The sequence below is a fragment of the Prosopis cineraria genome, unplaced genomic scaffold, assembly GCF_029017545.1.
Source record: "Prosopis cineraria cultivar Desert tree isolate PC_DT_omini unplaced genomic scaffold, ASM2901754v1 PC12, whole genome shotgun sequence".
In the NCBI taxonomy this organism is placed as follows: Eukaryota; Viridiplantae; Streptophyta; class Magnoliopsida; order Fabales; family Fabaceae; genus Prosopis; species Prosopis cineraria.
In genome coordinates, this window is record NW_026555343.1 from 42,690,007 (window position 1) to 42,709,641 (window position 19,635).

The 19,635-nt window shown below is 36.1% G+C and overlaps 1 pseudogene; it reads left to right on the forward strand.

Moving 5' to 3' along the window:
* The first annotated feature begins 186 nt into the window (after window positions 1–186).
* LOC129289379 (CMP-sialic acid transporter 1-like) overlaps window positions 187–19,635 on the forward strand; it is a 23,737-nt pseudogene continuing 4,288 nt past the window's right edge.

Here is a 19,635-nt window from a genome sequence, read left to right on the forward strand (position 1 = left end):
TTTGATATTTTACTGATTAAATTATCAATTAGTGATGAAATTGCTACTAAAGTTGATGAAAGATTCGTGGATTGATTCTAGTTGAATTTATTACTAGATGATTCAGAAAATCTAATAAAGTCTATTATTAATTTAACTTTCCAAGATTTCCTTAACAATATTTATGATTTTTCATATTTTAGAGATATGGCCATAGTATCTCTTATATTGGTTATAGTTGAAAAAGTAAAGAGGTACATGTTGTCCCCACTTCCTGGTGATGAAGTTGTATACTTAAGCTCAGATAGTGTTGTGAAAGATGAGGGTGAACATGTATTTATTTGATGACCTGTACTCTACTGATTTTCTAAATTCAATTTCAATGTTAGGCCTCATAAAGCATGAATAAGGCTGAAAGTGAGTACTACAATTATTTTAATGTAGAACACTGATAAATTTATGGGGTTATGTAATGGTGCACATCTCATTCATACATGAACTAGAAAAATATATTATTGAGGCCTAAGAAATGTCTAGATCAAATGTAGGGATGAAAGTGTATATATCACATACTACTATATGCCCATCTAACTCTACGTTACCATTTACTATGATAAGTTGGCAATTTCCCATTATGTTGGCTTTATTTGACTATTAATAAGAGTAAGAGCTAGATCTAGTGTCATGTTAGTTTGCACTTGCCTTGTCATGTTATCATCCACGCCTATAATCATACCTTGTTGTTTCTCATGTTTGACATAAAGAGGTTTTGAAAACATTAGTTCTTGATGAGGATGGTTACTCCACATATAGAACTTATAATGTACTTTTATGGTGGTCTTCAATAATTTAATTTAAATAATTATGAATTTTTATTAATCTACTTCCCATTGTAGCCATTTATGGATTTAGTTTTTACCATTTGCTTTACTTTATATTCATATTTGATATTAACGATAATAATTACATAGTTTCATTGCATATAGGATGATATGAAGAATGTGTGTATTACAAATTATTCTCACAAGAAAAATCTTCCTACAAGATTAACACTTATTTATAAAAACTGTAGTATAATACCCATGTATTGTATGAGTACTTTATTTGTTACTTCAATTTAAATTTTATTTTTCTTTAATAATAGTTTATAATCAAAAGCAACACTAATTATACATTTGTTTATTGGAAAGAAGCTAACTTCCTGCAAATCGACATCATAAAAATAAAATCTCACTATTAAAATAGAAGTAACATTAAATTTATAAACATTCCTTAAGAGAGGATTTTTGTTTAATCCAAGAGACTTTACTCTCAAAATAAGTAAACTCTTATCCTAATCCATGGAAGCATCATTCAAAGATTTAAAGAATAGCTAATAATAACTATTAATTAAAAATATTAAAAGATAAGAAAATTACTTTTTTTGGAATACAAGGCCAAGATATAACTGTGCAAAAGTAATAAAAATCAAATCATGTCTAAAACCACAAGATTTCTACATTTAGGTAGGGGATTATTAAAAATCCTAATGTCTAAGTTGTCTTAAGATGGCTGTTGGGCAAGTAAGTTGCCACATCTGTTAGCTTCTCTATTAACATAATTGAAAGTGATTACCCAGTCCTTTGTGGTGAGTGTAACATCCTAGGAAAATATAACTATAATTGACTAAGCTTAATTAAAATAATTAAGTGATTTGATGTGGTGTGCGGCGAGAAAGGTCTAATAAACATGTTTGATTGTGATTTTAGTCCTAAACATAGGTCTAAAGTGAAGTCAAGCTACCAGGGCATTAAAAGATTAGTAATGCTGAAGAGGGAGACTTTGTGCCGCATGCCACGGCAAACATGTTGCATGCTGCAGTGTATAAATGGTAACCATCGAAGGAGAACCTCTCTGTACCATACATTATGGCACATGATCAAATATTAGACAAGATAAGTTGCTAATCTAGTGCAAAAACAAAAAGAAACAAAAGGGAGAATGAAATAGACATGTAAAGCTTTACTAAGATAAGAATTTAAGGGCTCTTGAGGATATTTTGGAGCTTTCTAACAGCAAAGATAAGTCCCTTATGCCCTTTACCTCTATTCTCCTCTTATTTCTCTAAAATAGAGTTAGGATTTAAGTTAGAATGATACCTTTTGATCTATATGAGTGATGAGTTCGAACCCATTGATTAAAATAGAGTTAATGAGAGTTTTTTAGAGTATTTAAATCTAGTATTAATGATTTTATGAGTTTTTAGTTGGTGAGGGCCATTAATGGTCAAAATTTGCATGTATGATGGTGGTTGGGAGTGATTAATGGCTAATAATAGTGGATTTGTTAGATTGGGGGGTGCAATGTAAATGTTAAAATCAAAATCAATGAACCCTAATCGCGATCGCAAACTAATCAAATTCATTTAAGTCAAGGTGAATAGAAAAATTACCTTCTAAATGTTAAACTTCTTAAGCTCCCTTCAAGCGATTAGTTCTCAAAAGCTAACAATATAGATAAACTCCCTTTAGAGGCATTCACATGAATCATTTTCAATATGAACAGCATGCTAACGCTCCGAACATTCGTCCGTCTTTTAAACATTGAACTTCTCTTTTTCTCTAGGGTACGTTTGTGGCTCTTATTGTGTTTTGCCGTTAAGACTCTTTTTGACTCTCTTCTCTTAGGAAGCACATCCTTCTTTATAAATTATATAAATTAGAATTTTTGTCTTCCCTTATAAATTTTCAAAACTAATCATAATTATTTCAAAAATAAAATATTGAGTCAACAAAATAAAATTTAATTTATGCTATAAATTAAATTTATAATATCATATCTGATTTGAATTTATCTCACAAATTCAAATTATAAAACTGATATGATATCCTCTCATAACATCTTGGTTATCAAATTTAATTTATTATATAAAATTAAATTTAAAACTAACACAATACAATATAATATAATATATATACACATATATCATACACACAATACATATACATATATAATTTTATATTTCATATAAATATATATATATATATATATATATATTTATTTATTAGATAAATATTCAAATACATATATATAATTCATTCACCCTAGATAAATCACTACATTCATTGAATTTAGACACATTCTAGATTCAATGAACTTGAATGTTATAGCTCAAGTTGAATTGTTCTTGTGTGCAACCTTATAAACCCATATGAAGTTGGCAATAGGCCAATAACATTACTAGCCCACAAGTCATAAGTGACCTTTAGCAAGACATTGCGACTACCTAACTCATATGGAGATTCATGATCCAATGTAACCGATCATATAATCGTGTTACATCCCTTTTGTCATATAATATTTTGGTCAAGTGTGAGATATGAAATTGTCATTCTCTTTTACTTGACCATTACTTTCTCGATCTCTGAGTAAATTGACTATAACAATGAAAAAACTATTTCCATTGTAGTATGACCATACATTTTCTTAGTCTTTCTCTTTGAAGGGCCTAGCAATATCTCTCAAGTAATGTGAGGGATAAATTTCATCTTGACCACTTATATTCCTCTATATAAATATCACTAAACTCAATCATAGCCTTTATGTTCACCCGATTAAAGGTGACTTTTGACTATGACAAAGTTTAGTGATCATCATATAAGAATTCATAATGATCTTAGTTAAAAGGCTTAGTGACATGGTTACATATGATATAAGCTTATGACTTGTACCATACAGCTTTCTCATAGCAGGTTGGTCTAGCATCTAGAACCCTTTCAAGTGCTTACGACTTTAATTTATATCTCTATAATTAATCAAAATCATACTAGTCTTACTTCATTTATGATCCCTCATAGATGACCGACTAAAAACATTTAGGACAATCACTGTAATTTATCTAAGGATACAGTTATTATAGTGCACATGCGATTAATATGATAATAAAAAATAAATTCATTAAATAACAATATTTATAGCACAATGATTAGCCTTAAAGTATAATTTCCAACATGATTATAGGCTTATATATGACAATGTAAGCTAAAGGAACCTAATGAACCTAAATATGATGAGAAGTAGGAGATTACATTGTTTGTCAATTTGAAAGGTTGATTAAAGTGTGAAAATTATTTGAATAAAGATATTAAAGGTTATCCTTGTGATTTAATTGTAGGTGAACTATTTTATCCCTATTCAAGCTTGAGGAGAAGTTTTGAAAGTTTGTGTTTAAAGGAAAAACCTTTAATCTCTCAAAGTTTTGATGTATTTAGGGAAAGATTTAGTTTGTATAATTACTTGTTAATTAATTGTACCTTGAAAGAACTTGTTTTGGAAATTCTGATAGAGATTTATTTGCGTTTGATGCAAGTTCAGCAAAGTGATAGATTAGGGGTTGTGCTAGTATGTGTATAAGTTAATGATGGAGTATATGTTTATTCTTATATGTTTAATGCTAGATTGTATTTTGATTGGTAAATGAATAACGTGAGATATTAAGGTATGTGAAGCATAATGGAGTCAATTATGGTGAATGTGAAACATTATGATGATTGTCTATAATTTTGCATACTATGTGTTAATGTGTACATGGCATGATCATAAAGGCAGGAGTTCATTTATAAGAAGAGGAGTGGATCAGTAAATCCATGTGATAATGACGGCTTACCATTAAAATTGAAAGCTTGCATTGGCACTGATCGTTAGAATCAGGAGATAGCTATTATCTCATGTTTGATTAAGGATTGTTCTACTTATTTTTTAAGGGATTCAAACCTAACTAATATCCACCAGTTCAACAGGAGGCTAGATTAGGGTACAACATTTTATGGTTGTTAATATTAAGGAAAATTGTGAATTACAAGTGAGTGAATTAGCCTTGGCCTAGAAACTCCTCACTAATGAAAAGTTGGGTTAGTCTAAGTTATGGATGAAGTCATTAAATAGCCATCATTTTATGTTAGAGGTATCAAGAGGGTATAAGGTTGGCATTGATAATGCATTTTTATTTTTGGCCATATGGTTGCTATTATTGTGGTCTGATATGTGTTATTAGAGGTGTATGGTTATTATTATTGCAAAGCCAATACGTATTGTTAAATATAAATTTATGTGATGACTAGCATCTATGGCTGATCCCTTGATTATGAGTTTTGTGGTCGAGGCTATTTTTGAAAAATATGCATATATTAGTTGTGAAAAAGATTTATAATTGCCATTTACATATATAATTGATTGATATGTAATTGTATAGGCCAGATTGATGTTGGTTACTGAGTGGTTATACTCATCTCTCATTTATCAATATTATAGGAGCTAGCTCATCAAATTAGAATCAAGAAAAATGACTAGAGGCATAAGATTATGTGTAAATCCTACTTATAGGCCTCTTAGTTTAAATTATGTATATTTTGAATTGTTATTTGCCAACTAGGATGTTACATGATTTATTTTGACTACTTGCATTATGGTTGAAAATAATTTATATATATTTTATGCCTTTGGGTTTTATGAGGTGGTAGAAGTGAGTACATAGGGTCGAAATATTGATGCAAGTAGAGAAAAGTATAGATGAATGCATATTATAACTCATATATAGATTTATACAAAATTACTCCCCTTATGTTTTTGTGAATTAAGGGGTTGCGTATGGAAAATGTGATTTATGTGTGATTGTTTGACTATGGTATATTACATGAGTTCATAATAACCTATTGTGTGTGGTCTAAGAGTGAGTGTAGGCTTATGGCGCTTGGTTTGGGAAATGAATACCCTAGTTGTATAGTTATGTGAAAAAGAACTGAGTTTTGATAAGGGAGTACAACTTTTGATAGAAAATGATTTAGTTGCAAAATAAATGTCATTAGCTAGAGTTAGAAGAAAGCTCTTTACAGACACCTAGATCACCTTGATCAGATGTCAGATGGAGGAATGGGACACACTGAATCTTTGTCTCAAGAATTATCAAATTTTATGCAATGTGTCGCAATGTGTGGCACATAGGTAGCACATTGCGGCGCATCTATGGCATGCCCTGGATTTCATGTTGTTTTGGACAGAAAATGATCTCTTTTATCCTTTTGCAAATGCATCAGCGTGTTTTTGATCTTCTACTTCCAAATATGTTTTTCTAAACTTATTTGTAAATGTTAAAAGTGTATGGGAGTATTTTATATTATGAAAACATGAAAATCCCACTTACAATTTTTATTAAACTTGGTAATCCTGTTATGGTTAGACCTTCGGTTATCTTGGCTTACAAAAATTTATGGTGTTTAAGTAAGGAGTTTTATAATAAGATCTTTAATATTCCTGATAATGTTAGAAAATGGGTGTCTTTCAGAGAAGTTATGCTTAATGAGTGATAAAGCTTCCATTAAATCTGAATAGACATTGCCTTTGTGAAGTTTAGCATTTCAATAAAGATTGAGACTGTTGATAATCCCTATGAGCTCAGCTGCCTGGCTAGGATAATAATAACCTAAGTATTTGGAGAATCCCTTTATCCAATTACTCTTTTCATCCTTGATGACACATTCACAAGCGACAATACCATTAATGTTGGCAGAGCCATCGATGTGGAGGCTAAGCCACCTCGATACTAGAGGGCTCCATTGAACTTCATATCTAGCATCTCCTTAGTTGATATAGTTGATTTTAGACTAAAGCTTTAGACCATATCATTGATTAACCATTAAGTGCAGGAGAAGGCAATGTTATTTTCCTGAATGTCATCTTCTAAGTAGATTTTCCTACATCTTCTCTTTAATATGTTCCAACAAGCAAGGGCAAAATGTTTCTTCTAAAATGTTCTTCTTGTGCTTTGGTTACCAACTTCATATTTTGCATTTCAAGTTATCCATTCTTGCAAACGGAAAGAGGATAAAGTATTAAACTTGGTAGGATTGACTAATAGTTTTCAAACCTCACGTGCTTCCTTATAGTCCCATAAGGTATAGATAAAAGTGTTAGGGGAGCTGCAACCAAAAGGGTAGGTATGTTGCTAGGGAGAGTTTTCATTATTATGCATGTAGTTAGTTTGTAATCAATTCCAAGCAGCTTTGTAAAAAAAGTACTTAATTTTTTTATAAGTAGGCCACTTCCAAATTTTGGACTAGATTTCAAAGTGGTTATGGTTCTCTTGTTTCCCTATAGCTTTGTAAGTAAATTTAATGAAGAAGTTATCATCAAAAGAATGTCTCCAGTAAATAACATTAGTACTACCTTGAGGGTTAGAAAGTTGAACTAGAGAAATATATTTGATTACATTAAAATGGATAAATCAACTTAAAAGATCAAAATTCCATCCCTGAGTGGTTGCATGAAAGTTAGAGACCCTTGCATGGAAACTAGAATTAGTATTGGTGGAAGCGTGTTTAATAAGAGAGTTAGGTAGGAGAGACCATTTGTTATATTAAAAGGATATTCATCTCCTCTATCGATAAGAAAATTACTTAAAATATATGTATAATGTGATCTCCAACGCCCCCTCTTAACTAGGTATTCCAACTTTGAGCTTAGTGTAGATGTTTGCTTACAAGCTACCAAAACCAATGAACTGATCTAAGAGTAGAAATGAATCCAAGCAATATCCAATCTATTAGGGCAAGTACAATTCATCCAATTTAGATATCACTAAATCAAATGCGATCAAAATGAAGAAAGAGAAGAACTAAATAGTGACTTGAGGTAGAGGGAGTAAGCCCTTGAAGTTGAGGAAGAAGCCAATTTTGATCTTGGGATAGCAAAGAGTTGCCAAGCAAGGGCAAGTATTGACAACTAAGCCACTTGACAAAGGGTGGATCTTGCCCATGTTTTGAGGTGCAAGGCATTGGTCATGCAGTGAAGCACTTTGACAATGACAGCGAATCTTTCGTTGATAAAGAATAGCGGTGCTTTAATGAGACTCTCAACCTTGACCAACTATGCGTCAGTAAACCATTTGGTGAAGAAGAGGTTGACGGAGCTAATCTTGAGAGAAAAAATGAAACCCGACTCCAAGTGTCACATCATCTATGGGATTAGATATTTAGATTGCAGAAAATCTCAAAATTTCTTAAGATTTCTGAGAGACGAAACCTCTTCAAAGTCTCGATATCAAGTAGATAAGGTAAACAACAGAGTAGGATGGGTAGATATACATGGAGCTAGAGATTATAATCAATTTTTTGTAAAACAAACTAGAACAAATGGGTGGGGTGAAAGAGGAGAGAAGGGGGAAGTGTTTTCTGGAGCAACAGCACGCATCCCAAAATGAAGCCACCACTTTTTCTTTAGCCATGGCTCTATGAACAATACTATTAGCTTAATGCTGTATGTTTTTAAACGAGGCCCTAGTGGCAATTTGATGAATGCAATAAAGAAACTAGAGTAGACAACAACGTACTTGAACCATTACAATAGGGCCTCCATTGTCATGAAAGGAGAGGAACTAATTTTGGAAGTAGGTTGCCCCACCATCTGTCAACCTTTAAGATAAGAACAAGCTGAAATAATCAAGCATAAATACACAAGAAGACTGTAAATAGATCCATCACAACAGAACCAGAAATAACGTTCACCTTTTAATTTTATAATGTTTACTAATATATGACCTAAATGAATAAAATTATGACAGCAAAGGCTGTTGCAGAAAAGTTGCAATGCTCCCTGCTGGAAGTTGTATAGTTAAACCACTTCCCATATTTTGAAACTACAAGACAAAAGGCGGTATATAATATGAGGATCAAATCATTTACTGTCACTGATGCAGGACTAGTAGTAATTAATATAGAGAAGGGGAGGGAGAAAGTAAAAATATAGTGGGTGGACGCAAGGAATCGGAAACATTTATTTAATGATCAATAATGACTCCCCTGAACCTACTAACTGAAGGCTTTATATATTACTTTGAGTAGGAATTTCAAGTTTTCATAAAGTAGGTTGCATTTAGTCACGCTATTAATTTAACTCCAGATAAGGTAAGATGCACATCACCCAAGCAAAGCATACAAACTTCAGGTTGATAAAATTAGAGACAAAAATATTCATCCAGCACTCACAAACACCAACCAAACACATGCAGATTAACAACCACCTCCAAAACAGGCAAGCGTTGTCTTGACATGGGAAATGTCAATTCATAAATAGCATCTCCAATTGCATGCCATTCAACATTCCAAATGAAAGTTGAATTCCTTTTGTCAATTGCCACAAGTTTCTCACCCTGATTCACTTATCTCGAGATTACATGTTGACATGCTGCCTTAATTGCAGCACAGTTTTCATGCGGTAAATAAATAGCAATAGTATAGTGCATGCATTGAAAGGGAAAAAAGGCTCAAAATTCCTCATATGTCGAGATTTTTTTATGGACAACCAGAAACTGTAAGTGTAAACATAGAAAAGCAACGTCAAATGTTGTAAAAGGTGTCAACAAAAAGAACAGGGGAAAATGAGGAAGGACATGTGTAACATCTTGATTTTTATATAATAAAAAAATTGTGGAATTTAGGTTTTAAGGAAAAAAATGATAATAATAGAAATTTATATTATTTGAGGTTATTTAGAAATAATATTATGGTTAGGTATTTAATTATGAATTTAAAAATTTAAATTTAAAATCATATAAGCAATATTTAGTTAAGATATAATACATAAATAATTTTTTTATGTGTGTGTTAAAAAAATGATTTGTTGAATTAATAATTTGCGAAAAATCGATTTGTAAATTTTGAGGGTGTTTACATATTGGTATCAGAGCATCATGTTTCGAGCCTCTATTTTAGTAACACTTATTTGAATTTTTGTTTGAAACTATTATTTGTGTGAATTTAATATGTATTTATTATGTGTGGTGCATTGCATATAGTCGATTGGCAATATACATTGTTATGGTGCTTCTCATTGTATGGCCATTATATAGCTAGGCTAATTTTATTATTTATATCTTGTATCCTTTAGGAGGGAAGAGAAAATGCCTGTTACTCGTGGTAACTCAGGATTCCAATATGAGCACCTACTACCGCCACTGCCAAATCAGGAGCCTGACTTGGCGGAATTGAGAATGCTTATAAAAACATTAACAGATAATGTTCAAGGATATAAACAAGAGTTGACGGAGCTAAAGAGGCAAAAGGTAACTGAAAATGGAGATAGGGCTCATGTTGAGAGTCATGTGGGGGAAGGCAGTTCCTCACATCCTGCCACTCCGAGAGATCATGAGTCTAGAAGGGTGAAAATTAGGCAGAAGGAACAGAGAGCCCTACCGACCATTACTGATGTGTGGGAAACTGTTAGGAAGTTTAACCCTCCTACATTTGATGGAAACCTTAAACCATCGTGGTAGAGGAATGGGTGAAGAGACTCAAGTCCATCTTTCGAGTAGTCACATGTACTAGTAATCAAAAAGTACAAGTAGCATTAGTGCTCCTAGTGAAAGGAGCAAGAGATTGGTGGGAGACAGTAGTGTAACACTTGCCTTGAGTGTTATCCAAAAATCACATAATTCAAACAAACTAAGTGTGGTTAAGGAGTTGATCCTCTAACCAACTTAAGAAATAAATCATTTAAAACTTTAAAAATAATTATAGGTTCTACCTATAGCGCACGGAAGCAAGTTAGACAAAAATGGAATAAAAAGATGCTGTCATGACAGTAATTTATTGCTGTCATGACAGCCCTCCTGGGCCAACTTCCAGGAGGCGTTGTTCCGTCATTCGACCTCCGATTGAAGTGATTTTAAAGCTCACACGTCACATTCAAAGGGTACTATAAGTGTACCAAATTTCAAAAAAATCCAACGGTCGGATTAAAAATTAGACATGTTAAAAGATTGACTATTTTTGCTGTCATGACAGCTAAAAAGCTGTCATGACAGCACTTCCGGACCAACTTCCGGAGTGCACCATTTCATCATCTGACCTCCGATCGGAGTGATTCCAAAGCCCACATGTCACTTTTAAAGAATACTATTAGCATACTAAATTTTGAAAAGATCCAACGGACGGATTGAATTTTGTGCAGGTTACAAAATCAACACTGTAGCTGTCATGACAGCAATTTAATGCTGTCATGACAGCACCTCCAGACCAAATTCCAGAGTGCGTCGTTTCTCCGTCCGATATCCGATCGACGTGATTCCAAAGCCCACACGAAGCTTATAAAAGGTTTTACTTGTGACCCAAATTTTAGAGAAATCCAACGGTCGGATTAAGATTTGGACACCCGGATGCAAAAGTGCAGCTTTTTGGTAAAAACCATTTTCAAAATTGTCCAAATCCCATCCTAATGGTCACAAACCTGTGGAAACACTTTGGACACGTCAAATAAGATTAAAAACACTTGATAGAACATTCAAATGATGGAAAACCCCCATACATCAAAATTTGACCACCCGGGTGCCATTTCCTAAAATGGACCCTAAACCCCCAAAATGCACAAATCATACAAGAGTGGTCACAAATCAATCCAAATACCATGTATTTATATAAATACATATGCTAAACATTTTCACTTGGCTCAGAGCTCCTTGTGGGGCCCACGCACCCACTCTCTCTATCCAAGCTGTATGTTTTCCCATAGCACACCATTTGCAATGCAACCACTTTGCATTTGCTTATAAAATCACATATATATCAAAATAAAGATCTGCTTGTAATAGAAACTTGGTCTACTAAGTAAATCCATCAAAACCACACACCATAACCAAGTTTCCTAGCCACAAGTCTGCAAACAGACAAAATTCATACACAAGCACACAATCCACACATATTCACACACACACACATAATCATATCCTACTGGCACCCTAATCTTAAATACATTACAATATATTTGCTCAAAAGAAAGGGGTTGCAGTTCTTTACAAATCACAAGCAAACCCCTAGCTTTGCTCTTTTCCCCGTCCACCACTGGATCCTTCGCCTGGACCTAGAATATTGAAAAGAAAGGGGTGAGACAACCACAGTCTCAGTAACAGTGAAATCTATATTGATTATTACAAAGTAAGCCATAATCAAATAAATGAATAATAAATTCAACATAGTATATAATTTAGCCATTTAAAATGCATGAATGCATGACCTAGGCCGGTATGGCCTTTCATGACCAACAGAATGCCCCCTGGCACTCTTTAACTCGCAGGTAAACCTTATACCTACTTGTACCTCCACAGGCACAAAACATAATCTAAGGCATGATCTAATCCACCGAACCGCCTATGCCCCTTCGACGTGAATCCTGAGCAGTCAAAGCTAACTCCCTCCCAGAGCCAGCCCGACTTACTCTCCATGTGAGGGCTACCTTGGCCTAGGCACTCAACCTCACACTTCATATGTCGGATTCCCTCCCCCACTGAGAGGTGTCGAACACTCAATACACTAACCACTTTAGTGCACTGAGCCCACAATACGTAAGACAACACTGAGTACTGACAGTGTGCCATAGAATATCAAAAATCCACACCTTCTCATTGGTGAACTCCCACCGAGATCATGCCTTTTACTCTTGTCTACCTTTCCTGAGTATTGACCATTCAACACTCTAAAGTAGTATAATATTTATAAATCTCATTTCCATAAAAACATTGTTATTAAACAATTAGAAAACATATTTGCACTATAATCAAAGTAGTACCCCATAACCCCTTATAAAGCACATTTAATCTTTTAAAACATGTAATGCATGATAACTAGTAATATTTATTCAAAAATAGCTAAAACAAAGTAATAAGAAATATAAATTCCCCTGTTACCTCAACCCTTTGGTACTAAAAGGGTTCCCCTTGTACAAAATAGGGCTCGGCTTGTTCCTTACTTCTCAATAAGTTCCACCAACAATTTTCTACAACATATAAGTGATCCACATCACTTATCATGACAAATAGCATTAATGAAGACTATAACTTATACCACACAACTTAGGTCAATGAGTCATAATCCACCCTAATGGTCCATATATTAAACCAACCATTCACATAGTATCACTTAACCACCAAAACCATTTATTAGCCATCACTAGGCTAATTTTCAATTTATATAATTTTTTTTAATCAATTAAAAACCTTTACTTAGTGCCACCAACTTTCACCATTAGCCCTTATAATGAAAACCAAACCTTAATTTAAATCTTATTGGGCTCAAATAGCAAAATTATAACTAAATCAATAGGCTTAAACCATTGAGGAGCAAAAACCCAATTTCTCAAGGTTTTTTTGTGCCCAAAACACCTCTTTTCATCCAATTATTCACTCAAAACATTAGATCACTATATAGAAACTCAAAACATGCTCCCTAGAATCCAAAGAAACAAAAGCTTACAAGAATAAAGCCTTTGGGATCAAAATCCAAAAATTTCCTCTTCCAAAAATTGAAGAAAATCAAGAGAAAGAGAAGAGGATTGAAGTAGGGAGTTTACCTATCGTGTAGCCGAGCTCGCAACGGTCGCAAAGACTCCTAGATCCAAGCCTAACTCCCTCCCTTTCTCTTCTCTTCTTCCTCTCTCTCTCTCTCCCGTTTGTGCGTTTGCTTCCTTTCTCTTTTCTCTGCGTTTCTGCATCAGTTTGCTCCTTAAAATGCTGGTCAAAACTTTGGGGAAAATTACAAGAAAGGGCCCAACATTTTTTATTATTGCACAAAAGCCCGGGTCAACTTTGGTAATTTTTCCCATAGTTAAAAATCAAATAAAACCAAACTTTTGCTTAGTAAAATTCAAACTCTGGGCCTCTATTAAATTATTCTAAATTTTAATTTAATTATAGATATTTTTTTATTTTTGTTTATTTTTTTTTAAATAATTTGAGTCTTAAAATTTTTAGGATGTTACAAGTAGGGCCTAGGGATGATTCTACACTCACTGGGAGGAATTCAAGGAAAAATTTTCAGGCATTACTTCCTATCAGAGTTAATCTGAGAAGGAAGTGGAGTTCCATGCCTTTAAGCAAGGAACCTCGATGAGGACACATTCATTGCTAAGTTTCAGGTTATCTAGATACTCCACATACCTGCAGTATAGGGATGATTCTGAATGGAAGGCCAATATTGGAGAAGGCTAGACCAGAATTGAGGGAGCAATTGGCTCATCTAGATATCCGAGATTATGATGAAATATGCTAAAATTACAAGTAGTAGCTCACAGTAAGAAGGAGGTCGAGAGAGAGAAGAGTTATTCATATAGTAGACCCCCAACCTACCTCGACCCCCAGGCATTATGAAGAAAACCATCAGGGTTCGAGTAGCTCATGGAACCAAGGAAGGTAGAAAGGTCCATTTCAAAAGGGCCAAGGAGCTAATACATGAACAAAGAGATAAACATACCTAGGGAAACAACTGTGGATATTCCTTCCTCATTTGATCCTCAGTCTCCCAGGTTGCATCTCCCGGAGCTGCCCCTTTCCAAATCACTTTTACCAACCGGATTGTTTTATTTCTGAGTTGCTTATCTTAGCATCCACAATACGATCTGGTTCAGTCCGGTAGGTTAAATTCTCTTGAATTTCAACCTCCTCAGGTTCTATCACATGTGACGGGTCTGGCTGGTACTTCTTCAATTGTGACACATGAAACACGTTGTGTAGACCCGCTAACTGAGGCGGTAATGCCAACTGATAAGCCACCGGCCCAACTTTCTTCAAAACCTCAAAAGGACCCATATATCGAGGAGATAACTTTTTAGCCCGAATTGAGCGTCCAACGCCTGTCAATGGGGAAACTTTGAGGAAGACATGATCCCCAATCTCAAAAGACAAGTCCTTACGACGATTATCTGCATAACTTTTCTGTCTACTCTGTGCTGTAAGAAGTTTTTGTTGGATCAATTTGATTTTCTCTGTGGTCTCATCTACCACATCCGGTCCCATCATTGTCCTCTCACTCAACTCATACCAACAAAGAGGCGATCTGCATCGTCTTCCATACAATGCTTCATAAGGAGCCATTTGAATACTGGCATGATAACTGTTATTATAAGCAAACTCTGCCAGAGGTAAATGCTTATCCCAGCTTCCCTGAAGCTCTAGGGCACATGACCTCAACATATCCTCTAATGTCTGGATCGTCCGCTCAGTTTGTCCATCCGTTTGTGGATGATAAGACGTACTAAATTTCAGATCTGTACCCATAGCCCTTTGCATAGCTTGCCATAAATTCGATGTAAACCGAGGATCACGGTCTGAAACAATATCCCTCGGTACCCCATGTAGTCGCACAATCTCCTTAATGTAGATCTCAGCATACCTATCAACCGTATAGGTGGTCTTGACCGGTAAGAAATGTGCTGACTTAGTCAAACGATCTACAATTACCCAGATAGAGTCAAAACTAGCCTGGGTCCTCGGCAAACCAGATACAAAATCCATTGAAATACTCTCCCATTTCCATTTAGGAATCTCCAAAGGCTGTAATAACCCTGATGGCTTTTGGTGCTCTATTTTGACCTTCTGACAGGTCAAACACTTACTAACATACTCTGTGACATCCTTTTTCATGCCTGGCCACCACCAATGACGCTGCATGTCATGATACATCTTAGTAGCACCGGGATGAAGGGTGTAGCTACTTCGATGTGCCTCATCCAACAATTTCTTCCGAATAGACTCATTGTTAGGAATACACACCCTATCCTTGAAAACCACATACCCATCATCACTAAACCAATAGTCCATTATCTCACCATTCTCGATGTCTTGACTTATTTTTGACAAAATCGGATCTTGAAGCTGAGCATCTCGTATCTCTTTCCAAAATTCATTAGAAATAACCATAGTATTAAGACCATTCAAAGAGAACTTAGTCATACCCAAAAAAATTTCAACCAAAGATTCCATCAATCTATCCTCCCGAACCATTAAATAGGCTACATGTAAGGTCTTGCGACTAAGAGCATCTGCTACCACATTTGCTTTCCCCGGATGATACTTAAATTCAAATTATAATCTTTAAGAAACTCCATCCAACGTCTCTGTCTCATATTCAGCTCTTTTTGATCTACCAGGTACTTGAGACTTTTATGGTCGCTCATGACCCTGAACTCTGTTCCATAAAGATAATGACGCCAGATCTTTAACGCAAAGACCACCGCAGCCAACTCGAGATCATGTGTTGGATAATTCTCCTCATGCGGTCTAAGTTGTCTAGATGCATATGCCACTGCTCTCTCATCTTGCATTAGAACACAACCAAGACCCTTATGAGAGGCATCAGTATACACATCATAGGGCTTTTGAGGATCCGAAATCACCAATACTGGAGCTGTTGTTAACCTTTCTTTCAACTCAAGAAAAGCTGTCTCGCACTTATCATCCCAGATAAATGGCCTATCCTTCCTTGTGAGTCTAGTCAAAGGCATAGAAATCTGAGAGAAACCTTTGATAAAACGCCGGTAGTAACCTGCTAATCCCAGAAAACTACGGATCTCAGTTATCGATTTTGGTCTCTCCCATTGCATGACTGCTTCAACTTTATATGGATCAACTGCAATACCATTTGCCGACACGATATGTCCCAAGAACCTAACCTCTCTCATCCAAAACTCGCACTTACTGAGCTTGGCATATAGCTTATGATCTCGCAGAAACCTTAGGACAGTCCTCAAGTGTCTGGCATGCTGCTCCTCATCTTTAGAGTAGATCAGTATATCGTCAATAAAAACTACCACAAACTGATCCAAGAAAGGTCGAAAAATGCGGTTCAATAGTCCATGAAAACCGCAGGCGCATTAGTCAGCCCGAATGGCATAACCAAAAACTCATAATGACCATATCGAGTCCTGAAAGCAGTTTTTGCCACATCCTTCTCACTAACTCTCCTTAGCTGATGGTACCCTGAACGTAAATCAATTTTAGAGAAAATCGTGGCACCAACCAACTGATCTAAGAGATCATCGATGCGAGGCAGTGGGTACTTGTTCTTCACCGTAACCTTATTCAACTGCCTGTAATCGATACACAATCTTAAACTACCATCCTTCTTCTTCACAAATAAGACAGGAGATCCCCAAGGAGAAACACTAGGTCTAATAAATCCCTTATCTAACAGCTCCTCAAGTTGCTTCTTCAACTCAGCTAACTCTGAAGGAGCCATTCTATAGGGAGCCTTTGAAATTGGCTGAGTCCCCGGTACCAAGTCAATTGAGAATTCAACCTCACGTTCTGGAGGTAATCCTGATACATCCTCAGAAAACACCTCTGGGAACTCCCTAACAACCTCAATTTCATCCACTATACCTGTCTCAGACCCTTGGGTAGCGAGCACTACCACGTAAGCCTCACATCCTTGCTCAATCAACTTTCAACTTGTAAGAAGAAAGAAAACAAGAATGACCAGGGTATTCTTTGATCACCTCCTCCGGTACTTCTACCAAAGTCACTGTCTTAGCCACACAATCTAAGACAGCACCATAAGCTGTCAACCAATCCATACCAATAATTAAATCAATCCCTTGCATAGGTAATTGATCATATTCACCCAAGTCGATCGCCCATTAAAAGTCATCTTAGTCCTACAACACCACACTGGATCGACCAACTAAACCAGAAGTAGAGGAAACTTCTATATCATGGGGCAACTGGTCAACAGGCATAGCCATTCTATCTAAGCGCTCGGCAGAAATAAAAGAATGCGTCGCACCACAATCAAACAAAGCTTCTAAATCGAGGCCACAGATAGAAACCATACCAGTGATTAGATTCGATGACTTCCTAGCCTCCTCCTGAGATACTGTATACACTCTACCCAGGAATCACGTTCCTCCGGTCCGAGCTCTCATGTAAATCAGGGCAGTCACGGATCAAATGGCCTAACTTTCCACACTTGTAACAAGCAAAGCAGCGACCAAAATGAACCCTACCACATCTATTGCAAGGTGACCTCGCTGTGGCTTAGAATTGGGCTTGACTGGTTTGTGAAGAACGTGCTGGAGCATTCCCAGAGAAACGAGAACCCCCAGATCTCATATTACCACCCCGATTACCTTGAAATCTGAACCCCTATTTAAATTTCGATTACCAGAAGCAGAAGAAGACCCGATTCTAAAGGAGCCACTAGAAGAAGAACCAGAGCTAAAACCCATTCTCTTGGATACACCACCAGTAGGAGCTAACCCAAAAGAAAATCGACCTCGTGTATCCCTACTCCGGCTACTCTCTGTGTCTCGGCCTCGACGAGCGGCAATCCTCAGACGATTGCACATCTCATCATATGTCGCCTCCTCGCCTAAAAAGATAGCTGCTGGCGGTATTCTGGCCTCATCTTTTCTAATAACCTCTTTGCTTTCCACTTGCTATCATTAGAAGCCTTCAGATATGTTGAGAACTTAGACAGCTGATTGAATTTTCTTATAAAAGTCTCCTCGTCTAAGTCCCCTGCTGAAATGCATGAAACTCTGCTCTCTTTCTCATCTCTGAAAGCTGGCGGAAAGTGAAAATCATAAAATCTTTCTTTAATTCATCCCAAGACATAGATCTTCCATCTGTGGGCTTAACAGAATCCCACCAATGCTTGCTTCACCAACAAGCTGCATCGTAGCCAAGATAACCTCACTGCTCATATGTACACACCTCACAACTCATAGTAAAGAACTGCTCAACATCCGATCCAAGACCACTCTTCAGCTTTCCCATCAAGCATACTACCATCATATTTAGTCTGATTAGAGCGAGAGAGATTCCTTCCAGTTTCATATGTCATATTTCTCTCGATTATTAACAACTGGTGCATGAGCTCCCATAGTACTAGAAGATCCCTGCCCAGCACTTAGGTCACATGCTGATCTGGAACAGTATGACTTCTAAGATTTTGCTGTATATCCACCATAACTTCAAGCACGAGCCATGACTGCATCTGTCCCCTGTGGTGGTGGTGGATGTGGTGGAGGCGGAGGTGGAGGCGGAGGAGGTAGAGGTGGTGGTCGTTCCTCATTCCTCGATCTACCCCTTCCCTTCGAGCCATATTAGAACTGAAAGTGTAGCGGCTATCAAGCGTACGGACCTTTCTCCCCTCCTAAAGGAAACAAGCCAGAGAAGAAAAACCATATTAGTCCAGGTTAGTGGTTAGAAGGGAAAGAGCATAAAAGTAATGTATTTAAGGTGCCAAGTAGGAAAAAGGAATCATAAACCTAAAACTGATACCAAATGTAACACTTGCCTTGAGTGTTATCCAAAATCACATAATTCAAACAAAACTAAGTGTGGTTAAGGAGTTTCTCCTCTAACAACTTAAGAAATAAATCATTTAAAACTTTAAAAATAATTATAGGTTCTACCTATAGCGCACGGAAGCAAGTTAGACGAAAAAATGGAATAAAAAGATGCTGTCATGACAGTAATTTATTGCTGTCATGACAGCCCTCCTGGGCCAACTTCCAGGAGGCGGTGTTCCGTCATTCGACCTCCGATTGAAGTGATTTTAAAGCTCACACGTCACATTCAAAGGGTACTATAAGTGTACAAATTTCAAAAAAAATCCAACGGTCGGATTAAAAATTAGACATGTTAAAAGATTGACTATTTTTGCTGTCATGACAGCTAAAAAGCTGTCAATGACAGCACTCCGGATCAAACTTCCGGAGTGCACCATTTCATCATCTGACCTCCGATCGGAGTGATCCAAAGCCCGCATGTCACTTTTAAAAGAATACTATTAGCATACTAAATTTTGAAAAGATCCAACGGACGGATGAATTTTGTGCAGGTTACAAAATCAACAC